Consider the following 26,013-nt stretch of genomic DNA (forward strand, 5'->3'; position numbering starts at 1 on the left):
TTTCAACATTTGTAGGTGAGGAGAAACCGCTTGATGTTTTTAACGAGATGTCAGGATGATCAGGACAATTTCCAGTCTAGTTTGTGGCAACAGAACCAGGTAAGCTAACGTGATATTTTCCTAACCAGGGGTGTAGCATAAAAATCCTGATGCGTACCCATTCTCCAAAGCCACAGCCATTAATTCGAGTAAATTTTTGGACTCTCCTAACGTGAAGGCCCTAAGTCCCATTCACTAAATACAAATTGCATCTGAGGTTAGAGGGAATTTCATTAGTTTAGTTTAGAAGGAATAAAGACATAATCCAAAGTATTGGATATGTTGATGTGAGGGAACTTTTAAAATTGCGACCTGCTGACGGAGCTTGATGAAAAGTGAAGGGGACACCAAAGTTATTACAATTCAGATCCATCCTGAGGGGAACATGATTGTACCAAATGTCATGGTGATCCATCCAGTTGCTGTCGAGACACCTCACTCAAAACCACAAGTGTTGGCACCTGATGGCTCCAAGGGGAAAGTCTGTGAATGTCCTGTATGTTTTTAACCCTTCTCTTCGAACTAGATGGATCCATGTTTGGACAAAACAAAGTGTCCTTTCTCAGAGGACACATCTGGTATAATAAACTATCACATAAGAGTGGCGGTTACCAATATCTTTAGATGACTGTTTGTAGGTTTTGTGACACATTCAGATTCTGGATTCTTTCTTTCTCTCTTTTTATGATATTTAATTTATTTGACAAATCAAAAAGAAAGCTGGTGCTTTGAAGCTGGGATTTGGTGCAAAGGTCAGCTTAATGAGTGGTGTAATAGCGTGACAGGATTCAATTTTGTTGTTAATCGTGGATAACATTTCAAGTTTTATCAACCACTCTTGGTAGAAAAAAAAAAAGGATTTCTGTCTAGACATAACATTTGCACTGCAGTCCAGAACATGGATCAGTCATTCATTAAGAAATCTCTCAGTAGAAGAGATATCAGTTTCTCCTCCTGCATTTGCAACGTTTTGACATTCCATCACTGTTATCCTTTGGCTGCACCGAACATCACAGTCTCAAAGGAAGCAGGTCTGAAAATTCAATCCCAGCCAAATCTGAATCAAAAATTGATCTCCTTGTTGATCTCCCTACCAGCTCAGAAGATACTGGTTGACCAATGATGGAGAAGCAGTCGGATTAAAATCCCATTTTCAATTCTCCAACCAGGAACACTAGATGACTTAATTCTTTTGTGAGAACAACAGGGAACGAGGCAACGCAGGAGGATTGCATTGATAACATTGTGCTAAAAGAGTCTTCTTGTTACAGATATAAACATCTCAGCCTTCACTGGGAATATGTGCATGATAATGAATCATCTTCTCTCAGAAATAACAGAGGCAGGCACGGGTGTAGCCAACATGGGGCTGATTTTTTAGCGGTGTTTCTTTTTTTGTATTTACGTCTCATAAATGTCAAAAAGCAAGAGAGCCTGTGCTTTTCAAATTAATGGTTCATGCTCCGCTTCCCTTTGTCAACATACTCCTTTTAATCTACTTGAAAGAGCTGATTAGGGAGGACCCCGTCTCAGATGCCATGCTTGAATGATAATGGCACCTAAAAGGGTCAAAAACTAACTCTAGCATCCCGTCTTTTCACTCGACCTCTCAAATCCTGCATGGAAATTGCTTTTTTCTAACTCGATTTGATCACAGTAAGAAAATCTTATCAGACATAAGGTTGTAGAGCCTCGCTGCCATGGATATCCTCATTAAAACCTAAGCTTGTGTTTCATTTGCTTCCTCCTGACAATCCTGACCTTCCCACTAATTGAAAAGGAGAGCTCTGGATTAGTGTGCACTAAATTATTTTTAGGAGGCCTGACACACTGGGAGAGAAACTTTTGTCCTGGATTGTTTGCGTGTACAAATGTGCAGCTTGAATCGACGCCTTGTTTTCATGTGTGCAACCTGAAACACAGTAAATGTTTAATGCCTCTTCCATCTGAGTTGTGGACCTGTCTGTTTAACTAATCTCATATCGGCTGGGTTGAAATTCATTTTCTGACTTGATGTACTACAGGGCCCGATTAATATGTCCACAAACAAATAGATACAGTCACGTCTATTTATCTCTGATGCTTTGTACATTGATTTTCTCTGCATCAAGAGACACCATCAATCTAGCTTCAATTTAGGCCAATTCCTGAGTTTTGCCCTCATTTGCAATGAACTGTCAAGGCTCTGCTTAACTCATATGTCGTTTTCATCGGTTTCCGAACATCAGACCTGGTTTTATTTCTCTAGTGTTTTCTTGGCTCAATGACTTTTACAGCTGACATTTCCATTCCTCTCACTCGTCAAGTGCACACTGAACCGTGGAGGTCAATACGGGCCTGCCCTTCCTAAATGTTACGGTGGGAACACACATTTATCCATGGGTGACCTGGAGAGAAAACCAAACCTACCCAACTTGAAGAGGGTTCATGGGGTATCTCACAATATTATTACGTGAAGAGAGGTGTAACCCATAAATCTGAAATATTTTCCAAATGTCAAGTCAATACAGACACATAAAGTAACATGTCACAGACAAATACATTTGATTCTGTATGCGTAGCCAAGGCCTGCTGAAAACACAAACATGATCTTGGATGTTCAGTGGTCAAGGCCAAGCCAGTCAAAAATAAAATGTGTTTAAAGTAATTGATAAGTTCTTATGTACAGTATATGCACTAAGTTTTGATACATAGTCATAACATACTAAATCATACAATACAATTACTAATATGAGGAAAAGATTTCTATAGAACTAGAGACTGCACCAAAGATGGCACCTATTCAGTCTGATGAGAACTGCTCGCCTGGCGCATATGCATAAAACGTTTTCTAGCTTCTGGGTCTACATCCTGGTTATGTGGCACACTGAATATGCCCACAGACTTTATATTGGGAAGACGGCACAGATTTTTAAATGTCTTTAAAAGGCAAGTTTTACAAAAATAAAACCTCCATAGGACCTTGTTTGCAGTTCGAGATGTCCTGTCAACAGTTTTTTGGATATCTCTGTCTTTTTTGGGCCACGGGGGAATTTTACGCTGCAATAATATTGGCCACTGAACAAAATTGGAGGCATGGCTGAGCGGTGACCTCTTATCCAGGTCTACAATACATTCATGATATGAGCAAGAAGATATGTTAAGATATATCAAAATTTGGTTCAAGTGGCTGCAAAGTCTCAATGTTAGGTGTTTCCTTGGAAAGGGATTAATTGCTAGCCACCGTACAAACAAAGAAGATTAAGAAGATTAAGATAATTTGTTTAGAACAATCATTTTGATGAGTAAAATCCAAGGTTGAAGGTGTGAAGGTTTTCTGTGAGAGCCTCCATTGGGATTCAAAAACCTGCTAGCGTTAACTAGACTAAATTAACTAGCTAATAGTGAGACCTGCTACGCTATAATGGCTAAAGATGATGTTAACCTTCAGCATAACCTTTGGTTACGTCGATAAAACTAGCCAAATGCAAGTTAAAGACAATAAATAAAAAGTTAGGCTTCATTAATTGTACAGTTAATGTGTTTTCCTGATGACATTAACAAGTTACTAGTTTCAGGGCCTTGTCATTGTGCTCATTGGCTCTCGTTAAAGGCTCTTGTTAATTGTATTAATTGCATTTGTGCTCTTCCTGCTATGACAGCCAAAAATGTCTGCTGTGAACATTTTAAAACGCAGTATAAAGAGCTAAAATGTCATGCTGAGTGTCTTACTTGGCGTTAACAAAGTGACAGATGACATCTTCCTCCTGCCTGTTGATCCATGCCCCTCAGTATTAGTTCAGGTTAGATGTAATCATGGCTTGAACATGGTAAGAAGTCTGTAGCGATTACACGGATGACAGTAGAGAGTAAAGGGCGGCATTTAAAGCATCCATCCTCTTACCTGGCAAGCTTCACCACCCTTCAACGAGCACAGGTTTGCCTTACTGTCAGGCAGAGAGGCTGGCAGGAATACCCAATACACTTGAATGATGTGGGTGCCTGCTGAATAAAGAATAGAGTGAGTGTGAGAGAGGAAAGACAGAGATAGACAGATGGAGAGAGCGAGATAAAGGCACGGAGGTAAGATTAGGGACAAGGGGAGCAGGGCGATCAAGGCAAATGTAGATTCTGAAGAGCTCCTGGCCTTCTCATGGGACTGGCTGCCATCTTGTCTGCTAGTCCCTTTTTATCCATTCAAAGTCTGAAGAGCACTGAGTATACTGTGAAGGGGCTGTTTGGTTGGAGTTAAAACACAAAGGTTGAAACTATTTTCATCAGCAGTTAAACTTGTGATTATTTTCTGGGTTGATCATTTAGGCTATAACATTAAGAAAATACCAAAAAAGGTCATCAGGTTTCATCATGCCTTCACAATTCAAGATCCAAGGTAATATTACCAATTTGCAAGCTTTTCTTAAATTAAGATGTCAGTAAACATCTAGGCCTTTGTTTTATTTGTTGAGCTGTGTACTTACATTTTCACAAAAGCCTCCAACAATGTTCAAACCCTCTGAAACTCATCGTACTCAAAGTAACAGTGCATTTCATTTGGTCGCAATAAATTCTGGGTGAACAGTAGATGATGGGTCGGAGAGTGGGGAAGGAAGTTGGTGAACAGGACTATACGTAACATGAATAAAACTTGAATAGGTTAAGTTGTCCACGTTTACATTATACCACGCCAAGGCTCTGCTCTGCGTGGTATAACTTGATTTTACATATTTTCTAAATATATAGCTTGACACCCATTTAGATTTATTACTTAGAATTAATATTTAGTATGGTTGTTTTCTAGACCAAACTTTATTTTAAAGCACGGAGCATCAGGGTGGTTGTTTTTTATGCCAAAATCTATATCTATATCTAAAACTGACTCATATAAAGGCAAAGTTAAGCTCCAGAAGTCTCCTGCACTTTAAACAACAGAGACACACTACCAAGAACAAGCCTGGTCTGTGCCTCGTGTTGTTTCAGATGATCCTGTACAGATGCAGTGAAGCGGAGAACAGGAACAGATGACACACAGCCAAACTGTCTTCTGTGGAAAACATCTCCTGGCACCGGTAGCTGCTCTCTCTTTCTGTCTCTCTCTAACATTATGAGGTAGTTACTGTAAGCCAGGCCCATAAGCGATCCCTTGATGCATGCTGGCACTGCACCACTCACCAGTCTGTTTGTAGCCTCGTAGTCTCTCCAACTTGTTTGAACTACCTGCTTCACTGCGCTATGAAATTAAAATAAACTACTGTCACCATAAAGTGGTACCTCTATTCTCTGGTGACAATAAGGTCATTATCATTTTGAATCTGATTGCAGGACATTAAAGCTGGTGGAGGAGACAGAACGGCTGATTGGTCCAAAACTGGCATGCTGTAACTGTGTGGCTCAACTTCTAAAGACAATCGAAAGCTTCTTTAGCAAGGGTGCAGTTTGGTTGTTGAAGCAAGTAAACACCGTATACAATGTGCTTGAAATGGTGGCCCATGTTATTAAAGTCTGAATCATGACTTAAAGCAGCCTAGCCTGGCTCTGTCCAAAAGTAACAAAATCCACCCACCAGCACCTTTTGAAAGATCGCTTATTATCATGTTATATCTTGTATGTTTTTATTTATACAAAAACCAAAGGGTGGAAATGGTATTTGCCATTCCACAGGGGCAGTTATGTGCAGATTATTTTTTGGCCGGGAGCACCAACTTCCTGGACTCTCTGCTGGCTGCCTAGCCAACTGCTCAGAGCCAAATATTGTCTCTACGCTCACTGACTGTAAAACATAGATAGAGCATCCAGAACTGAAAAGTGAAGCCAATGCAGAAGTACCTTAAGCCTGCATTCTTTCTAATGGCCAGCATGGGACAGCTACACTGGCTTCAGAAACAACAAGTTCACAGTAGATGCCATATCCACTGCCCTCTACTCAGTCTTCACACACCTGGAGAATAACACATCTCCATCCTGTTTTTTTTTTTGTTTTGTTTTTTTTAAAAAAAAAGGTTGTTCATTTTCAGAAAACTTAAGGATAAATTTTAGAGCCAAATTCTTCTCAGCTTTCACAGAGCAGCAATAGAAAGCATCCAAACTGGAAACATCAAAAACTGGCATGGTTCATGCACGGGTCAGCACAGGAAGGCTCCACAGTGGGTGATTAAAACCGCCCAGAACATCACTGGTACCCATCTACAAAGCATCAGTGGCATCGGTAAAGTCAGATGTCTGCACAGAGCCCAAAGGATACTAAAAGACAACATCCATCCCAGCCAGTGTGGCAAAAGATACAGAAGTGTATGTATAGCACCAGATTGTGGAGCAGCTTCATACCACAGGGTGTGAGACTTGAGAGATATTTTATTTATTACCTCAGTAACATAAGAGTGGTATCAATCTTCTCATCTAAGAAAATAAATAAGTATACCGTGCTGCTGCTGTGCACAGTAAGTATGTCATTTTTAGATTTTTAGGGATGGGTTTGTGCTGCAGGCAGCAGCAGATGTAGAAAATACTCTTGACTTTCCTGCTGGGCAGTTGGGGAAAATGGCTCAGGCTGTGGCTCAGGAGGTAGAGCGTCTCGTTCGCTAATCGGAAGATCGGTGGACCAATTCCCGGTTCCCCCAGCTCAGCGTCGAAGTATTCTTGGGCAGGATACTGAGCCCCAAATTGCTCCTCGCAGGGCAGCCTGCCATCAGCGTATGAATGTGTGTGTGAATGGGTTGTAAAATACACCTGAGTGGTCGTGCGCTGGTCCTTTGCCTTTATATGAATGTCCATTTACCATTTACAGACTGCAGAGATGAGATATGGACCTTGACAGGTCTGTCTATTGTATGTGCCGGAGGGAAACTCGTCACCTGTCAAGGCCTAAATCACTATAGGCTGGTGTGTTAGCTATGTTTGTTGCCTTCAATTCTTTATTTGGATATTGAAATGAACAGTTTCCCCTCAGCGCAGTCACACGAGGCTGACAGTCGCAGGGAATGTGTGACAGCGATGAAGGCTTTTACTATCATTCCCACCCATGGCTCATCTTCTCTCTGTCTGTCCTCCTGTGTGGTGTGGTGTGGTGTGAAGGCATTGTGGTTATAATTGCCTTCAAGACTGGCTTAGGCTCAGGACCAAGGATCTTTCAGCTGTGATCTGTTAAGCCTATTACATACTTGTTGCGTGAAGACACACAATCCTATGTAGATGTGTGTGAGAGCCAATTTGTGACACTTGCTTTGGCATCGCCACATCCCGTCTGCGCTGCCTAAGTCTTTTGTTCTTTGGATCATTAGCACTTCAATACAGAATAGACACGCAATGAATTCAGAGGGCTTTGATTGTCAAAACCAGCTAGTGGTGGCAGTGGTCTCACTGGGCAGGATAAGGCAAACAAGGAAAACTAGCGGGAAGGAAAAGTGTCTGATGTGTCGGAGGGTGCGACTTGACTGTTACTGGCAACATTCACTTTGATCTCACAATCCACATGAAATTGTACAAGATTAAACTGCAGACTTGTTGATGTGACTATTGTATTAAATAAAGTTTTAATACAAGTATTTCCAGCTTCAACTCTCAAGACAGATAGCAACAGAAGCAGATCATATGATCGAGGGAACAGACCTTATGGGAAACGGCCCTAATGGCTGATCTGTTGTGATTAGATCTGGTGCTAAATATGTTTGGACAGTTTGAAACAGTAGTCTGCTGGCAGAAACTTGGCAGAAATCCCACCCGCCACAGCTTCCCTGATGACTGGCACGCTTGCGGGCTTCATTCAATGACTGAACGAGGCCCTCGCGCTATTACAAATATCCTGTTGTTAAATCTGATCAATCATAAAATCATAACTTAATGTTCATGAAAAGAACCCATCATTAGCTCGTGCGCCCACAACATTTATGGCCTTCTTCATGTGAAGCAATTCGCAGTTAAATGCACAGGCCACATCTAGAGCCTTGTAAAGAAACAAGGTGTGAGTATGTCAATTTAACTTCTTTTTCCAATGAAGTAATGTTACAGACAGCCAGTGGGGTTACAAGCGCTTTATTAAACCCAGTGAACTGGCTCGTAAAGATCACGTGTCAAAGAGCTGCGAGGGGTGACCTTGTAATTAAATTACAGTTCTTGCATGATACCTTTGAGTATAGTGGCAGACTCAACCATGTCTTGTTTTTCGTCACATGAATACCTTAAGGCTCTAGATCAGGGGTCTCCAACACGCTCGCCAAAGGGTTAATGAATCCTACATAAATTTGAAAACTTGAGTAGTCAAATTTGATTAGTCACTCGGCAAACCAACTTACATGTATATCCAATCAAATTCATAGATACCCCGCCCCCTTCTTACACAAAATGATTATTTGCCAATTAGTTGTCAATCAAACAGTTGCGCTGCTGTCAAGCTTGATGAGCCAGTGGTGGTGTGAGATGGGCAGCGACCATGACCGTGGCAGGTACCTGTAACAATAACAGGCTAAAAACATTCTATTTTCCACAACAACTTTTCGCGGGACTTTCCTGCAGGTAGCAGTCTACGAAAAGGGAAGATCAGTCTCTGTTCACCAAACCTACGAAGAAGAAGGACAATGCAGCAACAGAGGCCTCGTTTAAAGTGGCGCACATCTTGACGAAGCACAAAAAGCCCTTTCACCGATGGCGGGATTGTAAAGGAGGCTATGACCGCGGTGGCTGAAACGTTATTCAGGGAGTATAAAAGCAAGACAGAAATTTAGTCTGCTATTGCCGATGTACAACTTGGTGTAAATACTGTGGCAAAGAGAGTGTCTGCGCTGTCTGCGCATGCAGTAAAACAGCTGGAAACCGACATGAACAGGTGCAAATAGTTTTCAATTCAGTGTGATGAGTCTGTCGACTCCAGTGATATACAGCCCAGACTCCATTCGATACCACCCTATTATCTGATGCAGAGTGGCTACTTGATCTTGCTTTCTTGACAGATGTAACTGAGAAAATTAACCACCTGAACCTTAAATTTTTCCAAGTATTGTGGCCTCTTGTCAAGGCTTGGACAGGAGTTTGAGAAACTTGAGCCCTGTGTGACATTTATGGCCAACCCCTTCATGGATGTGGACATAAGTGAGATTTCGCGGCAGATGGCTGAACTTTTCTGTGTTGATCCTGCAGAAATGGAAATTGAGGTTATAAACCTTCAAAATAATGTGCAGTCAAAGTCTCAACAGCATTCTCAGCATTTCTGGAGCTTAGTAGAGCCAGATAATTATAGGAATCTTCACCAAGCAGCTCTGAAAATGTCTGATTTGTTTGGGTCTACATACCTCTGCGAGTTGGCCTTTTCTAAGTGGCTGCACTCCACCATACACCTCTCTTGTTGACTCCATGCAGTGCCAGTCATCTCACTAACTAAAAAAGACTGAGTACACATCACACATACAACTGGACATGTGAATACTCTTGTGAAGTGATACAGTGACATGTGGACATATAGAGAGATGGAGATATAACAAAATGAAAAGTGAATAAGTAATATCTGTGTATTTGTAATTGCATTGTTTTGTTTTGACAGCATTCATGTTTTAATTTAATAGTGTGAGATACACTAGAAAGAAATGCATACAGACATTCAAAATGCACATGCAGGTGAACGAAATATTTTTTGTGATGTTTTAATGCAAAATGTGAGTTGTGGACACCGACATTTTGTGAATGTTCAGACATAACAAGCTTATTCAGTTTGTTTAGGTTGAAATAAGCTATGAGAATAAGCAAGATCTCTGAAAGTTCAACCCACTGGCTCAGAGGCAAAACTCAGTCTTCAGAGGAAGAATAAGCATAATAAATGTTAGAAAACATGAGTAGCTCTCGGCCATTTTCATTTGTAAAAGTAGCTCTCAGAAGAAAAAAGGTTGGAGACGCCTGCTCTAGATATTGTTAAACTCTCAAGATGACGTTCAAACATATCACGACTGGATCTTTGGATTGGCAATCAGGAAAGACGCTTCCTATTCGGGCTGCAAAGAGTTAGTTAATTTCTGGAAGATGTCCAAGTTAAGAAGTTAACCAGGTAAATTTGGGAAATTTTGCCTAATTTCAATGTAAAAAATTGGTCCTTTTGATTGTGAACTTATCTTGGGAGAACTTAACCATTCAAAAGCAGTGCAAGGTTTTATGAAATATTTTGGTAAAAAGTGGCACTGCTACTCTTCCATCTTGTTTTGGCAGAATGTTACGTCTACAGATCACATGGTAAATACAACCGGAGAAAATAATCCCTAAATTTCCTTCTTATTCACATTATTTCCTGTTATTTCCCTGCTTCTAATTCCCAGTTGGAAAGTTTCCAACCATGATTTTGAACCCTTCTTCCCATTGCTTTTAACAACCAGTTAAGGTAGCTCACTTTGGATGCTGGCTGTTGCCACAACAACACAGACATGAACAAGCAGCCGGGAAAACGAGTGGACAGATTAATAAACACAGTGCAAACATACTGTACATTCTTTAGGCCCATCTGTAAATACAACCTGCTGGAGAGAGCGAGGCGTGGGCGCCAAATGTTTACTTGCCGGCAACGTGTATATAATCCAACTTGACTCCACTCTAAGTCCTATCAGACGCCCCTTTGTGTGCGTGGGTGTATGTGGCAGTCGCCATATGTGGAGGCGGTGCTTCTGTTTGAATAGCTGGACCTGTGTCACATGCTTAAACAAGGAATCCTGCAGAGTTTTGCATCTGTTGTTGTTCATGTCTTATTCAGTGTGTGCAGTCACAGTGAAAGTGTGTTGTTGGAAGTGGAAATGGCTGTTGGCTAAATTCTTTGGATGCAGTCCATTTAGTATGTACAAAGACAAGTGCTTTATGACTTTTGGCTTGCGAATGTGTTAATGTTGTAAATATTACAATAGGCCATGAAGAGTCTTAATCTTCAGATTTTAAACACTTGTCCCATGTTTTAATCGAAAAAAACACAGACTGCAGCTGTATCAGTAACTTAAACTGGTTTCTTACATAATGTTTTAGTTATTTAACAGGCCAGAAAATATTTTGCATGATTAAAATATTTCTTTGATTAAGAGAAGTGGATAACCTCAATGTGAACTGATACGTTCTGCTATGCTGTTTCATTTAAAGTACATGCAAGAGAGAGAAAGTGGGTGAGACGGGGGTGAGAGCATGATGAGAGGATGACCTTAAGCCCGTCCCTTCACTTTGTAGAGCCGATTGAGTAGTTCACAACCCCTGTAAACTCTGACGACACGCCATTAAAATGATAATTATATTTTAAATCAAGCCCCCGGGGTCTTTGTAACTCACACAGCTTGTACAGTGTCTTGTATAGTGACTGTTATCGTACAGTGTCATGAGTTGATAGCCCTTTGTTCCACCCCTCGCTTCTATGTGATCAGATAGATCATCGTGTCAGGCGCAATCAAGGAGTCACCGTGTCCGGATCAAACACTTTCTTGCATTTGAATTTAGATTCCCTTTCTGTCTGCGGATCAAAGGTTCCCGGCTGAGATGGCATTATTCAGCTGGGAAAGGTGCACAGACAGAATCTGACGCCTTGAACTTAAGCCAAGAAAGAGATTTTTCTATCTCAGACTGATTAGAGTCATAGAGGAGGACTTTATAGTGTTAAAATGCAATTTCTCCTTAAGTGAATAGCTGTCACGATGTCGACTTACCATTTTAGTTTTTGCAAAGTTACATCACTTGGTGTCAGCAGCGCAATTTCACCTGTGATCTGATGTCTGTGATCCTTTCATGATCCTTCCATCCTGTGATCATTTAAGCTCTTTCACCTTTCCCAATTCTATGACACGTTTGAAAATTATCCATTAGGTCTTTAACTGCTCGTATCTTCTCTCAATTCAGCACTCATTGCCTGTGCAGCAATAAAAATTCATTACAGTGTTTCGCCTTAGGTGAGCGATTGATATGTGCAGAATTTCATTCTCACACTCCCGGGGGCTGCGCCACTAAAATGTAATTTCAGTTTGAATAGTTTTCCACAGGCCTGTGAGATCTTGCCTTAAGCTGAGAGATGCGGCTCTATCCGAACACGTGACTCGGGCTGCGTTTCTTTTTATTATTTCTTGTTAGGTTGTGTTCGGTTGTCCCGCAGCGTTTTGTTTACCTGCCATGTTTGATAAGCAGGAGCCACATATTGCTGTGACACCGAACCTGTTCAGATCGCTGCAGTCACACATAAAAATATCACTTTCATAACTGCTGTTTGCTGTTAACTGGAACAGAGGACTTCTGAGGTACACGTGTCTACACCTTACTGAATCAATTACAGTACATGCCGGTGCTGTCATGTTTTGTTGTGAGGCAGACATCCGCGAGGGATTCTCAGGCTGCATGACTCAAACGCATCTGGGTACATTGCAGGAAAAAAGCAATTCAAGCACTTCTTATGTAATGCATTTCTTATGTTGCGTCTTCCAGCAGCTACACCAGCAGATTGCTGTTTGCTACAACAAAGCCGACAAAGTGCTACTTTACATTTGACTTTCATGGGTAATTTGGCCTCGAGCGCTGCCAGTTTCTAATTCAATCTGAAAGCTAATTTTGTGTTTTACAATGTAAATTGTTTGTCCAAAGACTGTTTATCCCATCCCAAGTATCTCATTAAACAGTGATCCAGGAAAATAACATTTGTTTTAATTGCCTGTACAGGTGTAATGTTTATGGAAGAGTCTTTTGAATCAAGATGTTTTTTGCCCAAGGATCTGAAAACTGGCAACATCCAGACCATTTAGTTTTACACTTAACATGGTAAGGCTGAATTGAGGTTGCATTTACGGATGTTTTCACAATGTTGCTGCATATTTTGGTGGCACTTTATAACTTTAAATGAGTCAGGTACCAATAAAGTCCTTACTGGTCCCTTCTGGCACTATGTAGGCATAGCGGAGGAAAATAAGACGATGGGTAACAAGGGAGTAACAATTGGACATTTAAGAGAAAAGGAGAAACTATGCAATAAAGAAATTATACTTTTGTATTTTTGTGAATGCTGGGTACCCACTTGGTACATTACTGGGAAACAGTCCATCCGTCAGTTCATATTTCATATATCTCAAGGCCAATATGGACTCCTCATGACTAAAATGCTGGAGTTGGTATTGGCACTTTTTTTTTGGCTGGACCGCCACAGTGGGGCCAGCCCAACAAACGCAGTTATCCCTGACTGACTGACAGCGGGAGTTACAGTCGGGTCTTAGCGTTCGCCATGGGCTGTTGCCCTTTCAAAATGAATCCATGTGAATGGTTATTACATCACCCAGGGGTGTTTCCTTACCAGTTTTCCCTTACTTTCACCAATTCCCTGCCTACTTCATACTACTTTATTGCCTAAAACAGCATAATAAAGTCATGTGATCTGCTACTTCGGTGCACATTAACAACAAATATTACTGGGACCACAGCAAAAGACTGAACACAAGCATTTAATAAACAGAGATTCAAATCATATATTCTACGACTGACAATCCCACTAATGAATTTTGACCAGACACAGCCCATACTCGGTTTGGACATTGTCTTGTTGTTTAACACTCATTGGTACTGGATCATTACTTATTCGCCAATCAACAAAGTTCAGGTATCAGGTATTGGGAAGAAGAAATTGGTATTGGTGGGTAAATAGCCACATCTTGTTCAAGAAAACAAGCTTTGTTAAAGTCGTGGCGATGTTACAGTTTCACCAGTTCTCCCATGAAACCACTAAACTGACTTGCCAGATGGTTTGTTTCAAAAGTCCATCTGAGAAGACGCTAAAAAACTGTTTGGAAAATGGATGGCACTTCTAAGGAAAACCTGACTTATCACTGCCTATCACAGGCTAACATTAACCAATCAGATCAACATCGGAGATCGCTTCCACCAACGGAGCCAGTTGTTAAATCAAACTCTTACTGAGTCTAGTCCAGAGAACAGAAAAATCATCTCTTCCATCAAAAAAAGGCCTTTCTTTCAGTGAAAAATACTCTCCATTTCTGATATAACTGATGCTATAGCAGCAATGCTAACCTCTTGAGGAGCCGTCATTGTTGTTTCCAAACAGTCGCTTTTCTCCCCACTGAAATACCCAGCTGTTACTCCCTTGTACCCCACAGCCATTGTTTTCTTCCACTGTATCTACACAGTGCCACTAGGAGCAACATTACACTGTGAATTGCAGACTGTGTTATTAAGTGTTATCCTCTTTCTTCCTCTGAAGACTGAGTTTTGCCTCTGAGCCAGTGGGTTGAACTTTCAGAGATCAAGAGCAGAGCAAAGGTGATTTATGGGCCTTCACTCCTGCGGCACAAATTAGCAGGACCGGGGTTCAATTACGCACAGCGGTGGTCGTGGGCACTGTTATAATGAGGGTCAGTAGGGCAGAGCTGGGACAGAAGGCAGAGGGAAGTACATCTCCCTGAGTGACTGGCACTGCAGTGTAGCTGAACATGAGAGCTGCCGTAGAGGAGAGAGGGGTTGATGCAGTCGGTGTAACATTGATTCACAGTCGAGGCTTTAACCCTCACCTGTTCAGTGGACTGTGAATTGGATTTGTCATAATACAGCCGTCAGTCAAAGCTGTCATTAAAAACGTCTTATTGTTTTTGATGTCCATGTAATTATCTGGTTCCCAGGTGCCTGAGCTCTGTATGGCTTGGGGTTATTATTTGTTTGGTTAAATAATTGCTCAGACCAATTTTAGCCCTTCAATTTTATTACTCTACTGATTTCCTATAAACGTGTCTATCCAAATATGAGCTGTTATTTGCCTAATTAAGTAGTCCACCCATGACCCCATGCCACAAAAAATCCAATACCATTTATCTTCGAGTGTTAACCCAATGTGCATTGACTTACTTTTATGGCTGTACCAAATCACATTTTCTTTCCATTTGAAGTTACGGAGATTTTTCGAATGTCTGTCGTCATATTTTATGACATTAATCACATTAAACTAGAAAACAAACCTTGAACAAAATTCTCAATTTGAACGAAATGATTCATCATATTAAACTGCTGGCCAAACGATCGCAGATACATAATCTGATCTTTTTTTGAGTGACTTAAATGCACAATATGTCATTTCTGCCACTAGGGGTCTCTCAATCAAAACAAAAGAAATAATAACGATAATTGTTGTATTTAAAAGTTTACAATATAACGTTAAACTACGTTAAATGTAAGTAGTGTGGTGTGCGTGCCTCCTTTTGGGTGCAGCAAGCAAAGACAGCAAACTATTTTTTTTCAGGGATAATGTTGTTTCTAAAGGCTAAACCCAACACATATGGACTAAGGAAGAAAATGTTGTTAAATATTAACATTACACCTATTTTTTCCCAGATATGTTTGACTTTTGGACTTTAAAATGCTCTTATTATAGTTATTCTTAACGATTGGATCACACGAGCTAGAAACAAACACATCCACCACATTCTACAAACTGCATAATACTAATAATATAAGTGTGTCTGTATCTTCAGCTGTGCAGAAGGGTTTACATAGAATAAAGTCACTGATCTGAATGAAGCTCTGAAGCTTCAAACTATCCCTTACAGCCCTACTCACATGTTTTCTCACGGACTGCTGTGCCTCACTACCAGTGTGCTATTCTGCTAATCAATAGCATCGCTAACGATGCATGGAAAATGCCCCTCACCAGCTTCTTACCTGGAAAAGCCATTCTCATCCACCTACCCACTCAGATAATTGGTCTGGATACAACACACTGGTAGATTTCTATACAATGCAGGTATCATTAAAGGTGAGTCACATGTGCAGCATGGAGGCAGCAGGGAGAAACATGAGACAGAGATAAAAAGGATGGTTATTAAAAGAAGCCCCGGTGCAGGAATGCAGCAGAGGATGACAGGTTTTGAGGAATGGATAAAGATTTAAAGCCGAGCAGAAGAGGAAAGAGAGTTTCTGTTGAATCCCAGATTCTGACTGAGCCAGTGATCCTGCGTCTCCTGCGAGGCCCACTTTGTTTCTGATCTCAGATGTGCTAATGGCATTAAGACTGGATTTTCTGATTGCCAGTGTGATTTGTGATGTTGATATATGTGTAGAGAGATGGATGGGGGCAGAGGGTTACTTAGGGGTAAAGACTGAAAAATGGTGTCTCATAGAACTCATTATTTCAGTCTTGTTTTAAGTTTTCTTAATGGTCTATTGACCAAAATGTAATCAGCTGAGTACATGTGATTAGACAGGATTATTTGTATTTTTTCAGGGAACTAGCATAAAGGTCATGTTGTTATTGTTCAACAAAAATAAGAGCTCAACACTTTTGTTCAGCTCCCAGGAGTTGTTTTTTGTGCACAAAAGGATTATTCCTCTGTAAAAATCCATGTCAGTGAGCACTTCTCCTTCACCCAGAGCTGAAAGGTGTGGTGATTAAACAGCACGATGAGTGTACAGCCTTGGACCAATCGCATCTAAAACGCAGAGTTCTATCACATAACACAATGCCACAGATGTTGTGTCCTCACCATGGCCTGGAGACTCTTCAGACATGCCAGCCACTGATCATGTTCTGGATTGACATGTACAACACTGTGCTCCACTTGCTGCCAATCGCCAGAGACTTCACGCAGCCATTAAGGAGCAGATAGCCAGCATTACCCAGTCCACAATCAACAACCTGATCAACACTGTGGAGGTGAGTCGCACTGCATGAGGAAAATGGTGCTCAGCGTGTTGATATTCCACACCTGTGATGGGGATGGATTATTTTTGCAAAGGAGAAGCGCTCACTAACAGGGTTTTTATAAATTTGAGATCAAAATTTGAGAGAAATTATTCTTTTGTGTGCACAGAAAAAGTCTTAAATCTTTTACATCAACCTCGTGTTTTATTTATACTTTTGCTTAAGCTTGTTGCATGGCAAAAAGGAAAAGACTTGCAATTTGATTCAGTGTAGCCGTATCTTCTTCTTGAAACAATCTTATGCCTGCAGTTTACTTCTCTCTTGTTGGGGCACCTCCCCATTCTGAGAAACGTTGTTTCAGTCATGTGGATTCCTTTTTCTTCACTGACAGTCAACAAATGTTTTGTATTCATGCAGTACAGTAATCACACCTTTAAGGCCAGTAAAAACACTTTTCTTTAGCTGATATCTAGTCCCCTATGTGTTTTTCTAACATTGCACCGGTGTCTACATTTTGGTTATTGTGAAAATAAGTCCATTTCCATTTGCTCAATACTCTTAAATGACGCATAAATTGTCTACAATTTCCTGTGACCAGACAAGACAAAACTCTAGTATACCAGGGGGAAATGAGGATGTCTTTTTCCTACATTTCACACATTCTCCAGTGGAGGACAAAGTCGAATTATGTTATTAGTGTGATAAAGAAATGACTCTGTGTTGATAGAGATGGTGGATTTATCCAATGCATACTTTATTACCCGATTGATTGTGCATGTTTGTGCCTGTGTGTGATATTTCGACATATTGTGCTGTAGCGTTTGCAAGAGACTTGAAGCGAGGCCGCTGTTTGCTCTTGATCAAAGCGTAAATGAGACGGGGGTGCTGTCAGTAATGTTTTTTTTTCTTTTTCCCATTTGTGCATATTTGATGTTTCCCCGCCACAAACCAGAGAGCGAAGCGCTGATGTCTTCGGCTCTTGTACGTAAGAAGAACTGAGCCTCCGAGTGATTTACAGATGAAAGCTGTCAGCGCCACCCTCTCCATTCAGGGAGCCTGGAGAATAATATTGCATCAGAGTCTTGTGTGACAGAAGAACAATGGTTTCTGAGTCTGAACAGACTTTAGATGAAGTGACAACTGGAAACAAGGAACGGAGGTGAATTTCAACCCTACATTGACAATAATCATAAAAATTCAAGTTTACATAAGAAAATGAGTCACCTTAGTGATCATTTACCATAAGAGTGAATGATCAGCTGAGGTGTGTAGGGGAAGTGTCTTTATACATTCAAGTGATGTGTCTGAACCGAGCACCTCTCATGTTAACTTCGCTTCTGCAACTGGTTCTGTCATGATATGAGGCTTAGATGTCATAAAGGCATTAGGATTCATACATTTTATAAGATGTGTTTGTGTCATTCAGAAAAGATTAGCGGATTGAGTGACTATTTTGATGATTGATGATTAAATGCAGTGACTTTTTACACAAAAATGCTGAAAATGTATTGGTTCTAGGTAATCAAACGTTAGGATTTTGTCTATTGTAGTGTAATATAACCATATAACCATAAGTAAGGAGTTAGTGGTTAATGACAAGTGGTAATAAGTACTGAGAGGTTAAAGAATCTTATCAAAATGTGAAGGAATCATAAATGAATGGTTAAAACATGTACTGCTCTGCACTAGTTGATTAAACATGCCACACTTTTATTATTTTTAAAAATGCAGTACGAAGAGTGATCAAAGCTAATGGGATATATTCAGAGGGAAACTTGTATAAAAAGCTAAGGCCAGAGTCACCAAGAGTTAATGGTGTATTCTGAGGAAAGTGCCTGGTTTTTTAAATAACTAAACTCAGAGAGCAAAAGCTACTGGTGTCAGAAACGGCAGGGCACGGCCAGGTGCATTGGAAAGCTCGGGACTTTTCAAAGAAAAATACCCGTGTCAGCAGAAGTGAGGAAGAGTAAGGATTGGTTGAGACCAAGAGGCCATGCCCAGATTTTAGGCTTAAAAGAAGACATCAAATGTATTAGATCAGATCAGTTGTTCATGGACATTGTCTGTGTATGATCTCAGCTCTTACTGCCAGCAATAAAAGCTCAACTGCACTCAGCTTATGAGGACTCCTGGAGATTATTTACTTTTTTATTGTTGTCTTTTTGAAACTCTGAAAAACTTTTTCGAACAAACAAAGAAGAAGAAGTCGAGACACGACACTATGTCTGGGATTTTGGACTGTTGGTTGGGTTAAAACAGGGTAATTTTTGTCAAAATACATTATAAGAATCATCTCTAACAAAGAATTAAATTCAGATTGAGGACGTAATGTTGCTGTTTGTTTTTTCTCGAGCTGCAGAAAGAACTGACAGTGGCTGTGCAGTTTTTCATCTCACGAAAAAATTGTTTGCCCACTTACAGAATGCAGATGTTATTGTGAAGTTAATAAAACAAGGAAAGCTTTGTGGTGAAATCCAAGTGTTTAGACAGTTACAATGCACATACAGACGCATGTCCTCTTTGATGCAATATGTGCTTGGATCTTCTCACTATATGGGCTTTAGGTAGGGCGAACGGCAAGCAAGATTTATCCTAACGTCGCACATCAGTCATTAATACCCCTTTCACACTGGACAAAACCCAGAAACACCCACTAACATCTGGCCTTTGCCTTCAAGGACAGGTTCAGTGACCGTACAGTAGTAACGGGTATCTATCGATAATATGTAAGAATTGGATACCTATTGAAACAAATAGGGGGCAGCACATCTACAACACAGTATGTCTTTGACATAACATCAAAACTGTTATGAGTTCACATTCTGTTGATCATTTTTGAATAAACTAAAATGAACTAAAATTCTTATATATTGCACCTTTAAGTAAAACATATTACTGTTCTTCTGGAGTGTTTGTGACGTCGAACGTGACGCACCAGGGAAACTAAACAGAAAGTCATCGTCGAAGGAGTGATTCATCTATTTTCAGCGGTGTTACAAAGCTTTACATGGTGGATAATAACCAGATTGATTTCTTCTGTGCAGCATATTAGGATCAGATGCATGTACACTCACTCACATCCTCCCTTATTAACCGAGCAAGCCGGGGCTTTAAATAGCCACATAGTTTGGACGAATTGCACACCTCACTCTTCTAGTCAGTGATGCACTGTGGAGAAGGTTAAGACTGGTGGGTTCGTCATCAGGTCTATCACTCAAGAGGCGAAAGGAACATGATTAAGCACCTGTAGAGGACTTGGCAACAGGATGAGCCGGAACATGAATAGTCTCAAATATCAATGAACCCTCACTCACTTGCATGCACGGAAATGATCCTAAAGATAGACTGCACTCGTCCGATACAGTTTTTATGTATCTGCATCCTCAACAAAACCCAGTGCAGACCAGTGCTACCTATCACACACACCTGAGACATTTAACAGCAATGATGAACTCTGTTATTCAAAGCTAAAATAACACAATCAATTCAGTTGTTGGTGAAACAAATAAATATATATTCCCATGTTTTTCAGGAAGACTGAGTCATCTATTGAATGAGAGCCACTACCGCCATGTTGGCCCTCTCCCCAAGGACACCCCATTGCTCTTTTTAGAAGTGTGTGTTCTCCCAAATCTTCTCTATCTGCGTGCACACTTTTTGTGTGAGTGTGGTTTGTGGGTGGCAGTGTGATTCATTATTTACCAACTCCCTCTCATCTGCACACTAGATTAATTTGTTAAAGCTCTGTGCCCATTTGTTATTTGGAGAGAGAGTGCAGCACAAAGAAACACAACTTTTTTCGATGGTGTGAATTGATGAAGGGCCCTATGAAGTGTTTATTAACACAGTTGGGGTTGGTAAGGTTGGAGAAACGGGCAGCATGCGAGCACTGCAGGTACAGTACAGGTAGACAAACACAGATGTACAGATACTTGATTTTTCTTTAATTTGTCTGAACAATTGATTTTTCATTTTCTACAAATATAACAAAACATACTGCTGGAATAACTTGCCATGCCCTCTTGTGTTTAATAGCATTGTGAGACTTGTGTTACAGAGGAGGGTTTGTTGGCACAGATATCATTACAGAAAACACATTTTCTCTCTGTGCTTCAGTCATCACCCTATGAACGATTTCTTTTATGCGCTGTCCTTCATGGTTGGACGTCAGAATTTTAATAACAGGAAATAAAGTACACAGAGCGGGACTTGAATGAACATTAATGAAGAAAGGTTTGATGAGTCACAGCAGAGATAACTGTAGGCAGCACAGTCAACCCTTACTTACCGCAGCTGACTCATAATGTTACAGAATCTTCAGTCATACTGTTGTACTGTCAAAAACAAAAAAAGTGAAGTATCATATGAGCATATCCAATTATTGCAAGAGAAGATTTAAGGATTAGATTCTTGCTTGTTTTTTTAATTTCTACTTTTGTGTAAATCACCTTTTTTTCAGCTGATACCTGCCTCTCATGTCCGAAAACTAGTAGACTTTTTCTGCCTCTCTGTATCCTCATAGAACATATATTGCAAATTGCAATTGTAATGTCTTCCTGTGAAATTGTAAAACGGGCTGTTTGGCTCTCTAGTCTACGCTGTGTGGCATCAACACATTCTCACTCCCCACTTATCAAACTCAACAGCTTGGTCAGTGCCCTTAAACTTCAAACTATGGTGCTCTACACACCCCGCTAGTGTGTTTCTTTCAAAATAAAGCATGTTTACAAACAGTTCACATAATGTGACATATTTGGACTTTTCGAATGTTATTAACATTGTAATAAAAAAACAACCTACTTGGTTAGGGTTAGGAAAATATCATATTTTGGGTTAAGGTAACTACATTAAGTCTTGCAACGCAAGTTAAGTGAGTGACGTAACTCATGTCACATAACGTACGTGATGTAATTAACGTCGTTTACAAAAAAAAACACATCATGTTTCTCATGGTGCACTACTGCAGCATCCCTTTTTACACTGGATCTTGAAAACTCAGTTTTAGCTACTGAGTGAGACATCTTGCCTCTGTTCAATCTTTGGTGAGAGTTGCAAATGCACATTACTTAACGGGCAGGATGTAGCCAATCAGAGGCAGAGTAGGGCGGGTCATCCCGAACAAGGTAGTGTGATCTAAAATAACGCAGCTTCAGCAGTAGCAACTGTATGTCTGCTGACAGACTAAAGTGTATATATTTTATAATACATTTATAAATATATATTTACGCCTGTTACATAGTGATGCACATAAGTTAGAGAAGGCTCGACTCCAAACCAGGCGTTTCAGGCAGTGCAGCAGTGTCTCCCTTTGGCGTGGACTTTGGGTTTCTTCACTTTGCAGACCTTTTACATGCACAAAAATGCTACACAACACAGTAAAGGAAAGGTATAATAGCATAATATGACCTCTTTAACTTATTTACATTAGGAAAATTAAGACAACAAATCACTCTTGGTCATTAACAGGATAGAACCTGAACCCAGGTCTCTGGAGGAATGGGTCCGGTGAATGACCAAGCCAATGGCCCCCCTGACCAAGTCTGCGTTCATTAGGGACTTTGCGTAACAAGGATGAACAGATGGCTTCGGTGTTTGTGACAAATAAAGTTTCACTTTGCACATGTGCGATTTTATTTCAACACTTCCTGACGTTGTGTCCCAACTGTCTACTACGGGAGAATACCTGGTGAGCTGTGCCCAGCAATACCTCAAAAAAGTATGGCAGACACTGTAGCTGTCCCTCACTGCTTTGAGTCTTATTCTTTATACTTCTGAAATAGAAGGCCGCTTGTTTGGGGTGAGAACGGGCTGGTGGCGATACTCAGGTGCAGCAGTTTGACAGATAAATAGCTGATAGTATAAATCTCCCAATACTGGACTATTGATTTATTGGCCTCTAAATTGGTTTCATATGTATTTATCTATGCAGGTACACTATGAGCCAAGCATGCAGGTTAAGAAGCAGCTACACAACTCCAAACATCTGTGTATATAACTCAACAATTGTGACGATTCCAATTGGTTTGTGTATAAATTTGCATCCCATAACAGATGCAGCAAAATCCAATAAGTGTCGGGCTTCTTTGCTTCTAGTTTTAGTAAATGCTAATGACACTGCCAGGCGCTGTCCATTTACATCACACGGCTGTCGCTGACGTGTTTGTTCATAAATATGTGATTGGTGAAACTATGAGAAATTGAATCAGCCACAAAGCAATATATTTCTGAATACGCAGAGGGGGAGCAGGGGCCAGAGGGGTACAATCTTGTTAGCATTTTATGTTATGCACATCAAAGCTGAGCTAAGAGCAATTGCATGTTCTCATTAACACCAGGCTGTCGCTCTTTGAGGGAAGACAGGATGTTAAAGAGACGGAAGGTTCAGACATCATGCCTCCTTTGTATCTGTTTCTGATTGAATACACAATATGCAGAAAATAATCATTTGTAATGTTCGTCTTACTGTCAAAAATGGTTACTGCATATAGGAAAGTATAATATGTCATTGATAATATACTTGGTGCTTCAGTTAAGAATATAAGTTATGCGTCTATATCCACAGACAATATACTTTCACAATCTTTTTCTGTTTGTGTTGCCTCTTTCCTTTGTCTATTTTTTGCAATGCAGTCTTTTGATCTCCTTTCAGGCTCTCCTCTGTGGTTTCACTACAGACAGACAATCTCTAGAAAGATTTGTTTCCATTTTTTATTCATCAGCTCTGCATGAACAGATTTAACTTCCCTGCACACCATTTCTGTTTCTGACGCTTCCAAGCAAGGTGAACAATGAGACGTGACTCTTGACCGCTCTGTTCCAGCAGGTTTTAATCACATATTACCCCAAAAGTAAACATTATGTAACATGATGATAAGCTCGGACTGACATGGTTGATAAAGTGACCTTGGATTAGATCCTTCACACTGGCCTGGGGGTAAAACCAATGCCCTGGGATTATGGCAAACCACTGCTCTGCCAATAACACACAGGATTATTCGCCGCTGCATTTTTATGGTCTGACAGGGAAAACCAGCGCAAACATTTGGAATTCAAAGTGAAGGGCTGTATTAGATGTGTTCAGGGACACACTGACTTAATGTAACTCATAATTTCATCCCACAAGCAGTCGTTAAGTCGTTCGGCCTCTGTCAGAATTAAAGAGGCCTGGGTACTTTTTACAGCACCGAACAAATTGCTTTTTAAAAGGAGCAATTTGTAAGATATGGCCAGAATTTTAGTTTAAAGTAATCAAAAAATGAACTAACATTATCAAAAGAATGTGAAGAAAGATATATCTATGTACTGTGTACAGATAGTACTGCAGAGATGTCTACTGAAGGTAGCATGCTTACCAATAGCCCTCGCTTGTCCTGTCTGGTAATACCCCTCTGTACCAGCAGGAGGCGATAGTCCAATTGCCCCGAAATACTTTAAATTCTACTTTATTTACTAAATAGAAAAATAAAACCCTGCTGAATTAAATTCTCTTTTACTGAACCAAGAGAAGCTTATTTGCCTTTTTAACTCATCCTGTGAACACACTTCATTCAAACTCGACATAAACTCAATAAAACTCACAAAAACAGTCATGGTCGAAATAAATGAGATGTGGTAATATTCCGGCTCTACACGTCATTATCACCTGCTGCTGATATCTGACTCTTGCTGCTCTAATTGTCCCCAGAGTCATGGTCCTGATCAGAGCCGCTTTAAATCACCTTTGTACCGTCACTCCCAGTTCGGTCTTCAGCCATGTTCACTCTCAACTGCCAAATCCCGTTGAGCTGGGTCCCACCGCCTGTGGTGACTCCCCCTGTGATCCGTGTAATTGTACCGTAATGGGAGGCCAACAATATGACCACTGGCTCTATGACTGACTGAGCCATATGCTAATAGCTCACCTTGCTACAGTCAAGGATAGCGAGCAAAGAGCAGCAGAATCATCATAATTGTCATTCAGTATCAAATGTTGATACATAATATAATGGTAAATCTCATCAGCTTCACTGAGCCAGTGAGCATGCCTCATCCGTCTACCAAGATCTAATAATGCTGGTGATTGGCTGTCTAACATTAATATCATGGAGGCAGGCAAAAAAAACACTCACTATTTGTTTTGGGGTTGTTTTTTTTTTACTGTTGTTTTACAGTTGTTTATCTGCGCACCAAACTCACTGGGAGACTTGCACATTTTCTCCTTGTAACTATGAGAGTAGAAAACCTGGAGCCGAGGCAGAGGGCAGAGGTCGATGTTTGTCTGACCTGGGCTAACTGCTCCTTAGCATACAGAAAGTGTAACATCTCACTTGGTCTCCATTTCCCAATAACCCATCTATCATCCACACAGTCATTCTTCAGTCTCTCCAGCTGCTCCCAGGTCTTTGAACAGCTTCCACTATCTGTCACACCGGAGCAGATGAGGTGGACCCAAATGCACTACGACAGGAATGAATATCAATGGATGAAGTTTGTTTAGGATGAACGGCGGGAACCTGAGAAACACGGCAGGAAACCAGGAAACACAACAGACTGGTTAAAGACTGAGCTAAAGACTGAAGTGAAATACAAATTAAACTAACGAAGGGATGGGGTGCAGGTGGAGTGAGGAGAATGTGTAATGTCATTTTCTGTTTGTGTTTTTAGTATCATTCAGGAGCTGGTCTTGAAGTCAAGGTGCTGGTGCTGGTTTTGCTGTGGAAGGTTTTTACCCAGCCTGAGGTTTTATCTTTAAATACAGCTACTGTAGGGCCTTCAGCTCCAATTTGTCGCTCCGTCCATCACTTTTATCAGACTAACATTACCGGCTCTCAGCACCTTATTGTTGAGTATTTAATATGTCCAATATCCTCAGCAGCTGTCGTATCAGATGCTCCAAATTACACATTATAATTCTCAACACTGACTCATCTCAGCATGGAGCAGCCACGCTGTCATCAATGTGTAAGTGCATGAGTCACACTGAGATCTCATTCAGGATGAAGACTCGATTTCTATGGGTGTTATTAGAAAAACAATTTGAGTTTTTCATTGAGATACATCAAACTTATTTATGCAAGAAATGTACAAAAAAACAATGCTTACAGATGTCGAAACATGAAAGTCTGAACGGCTGAAAGCCTGAAAGTTAAAGTGTGTTTTAAGTGAACGTTGAAAGCTTCCATAAAGGGAGAAGATCAAATGGAAGCGAAGGGGAGTGTCGTCATTTTGAGAGAGCCTGAACATTTAGTGCCACTTCTTTTAACAGAGTTATGGGTCAAAGGATCTCATGTCTCTTTCTCCAGACTTTGTAGTCTGATAAAAAAAAGAATGAATTAAGCTCGATTGCTGCGGTGAAATTGGGATAAAATCTCTTAGCATAAGGTGGCAAAGTAAACGCTGAG

This window comes from Pagrus major, chromosome 23 (genome assembly GCF_040436345.1).
Source record: "Pagrus major chromosome 23, Pma_NU_1.0".
Classification (NCBI taxonomy): Eukaryota; Metazoa; Chordata; class Actinopteri; order Spariformes; family Sparidae; genus Pagrus; species Pagrus major.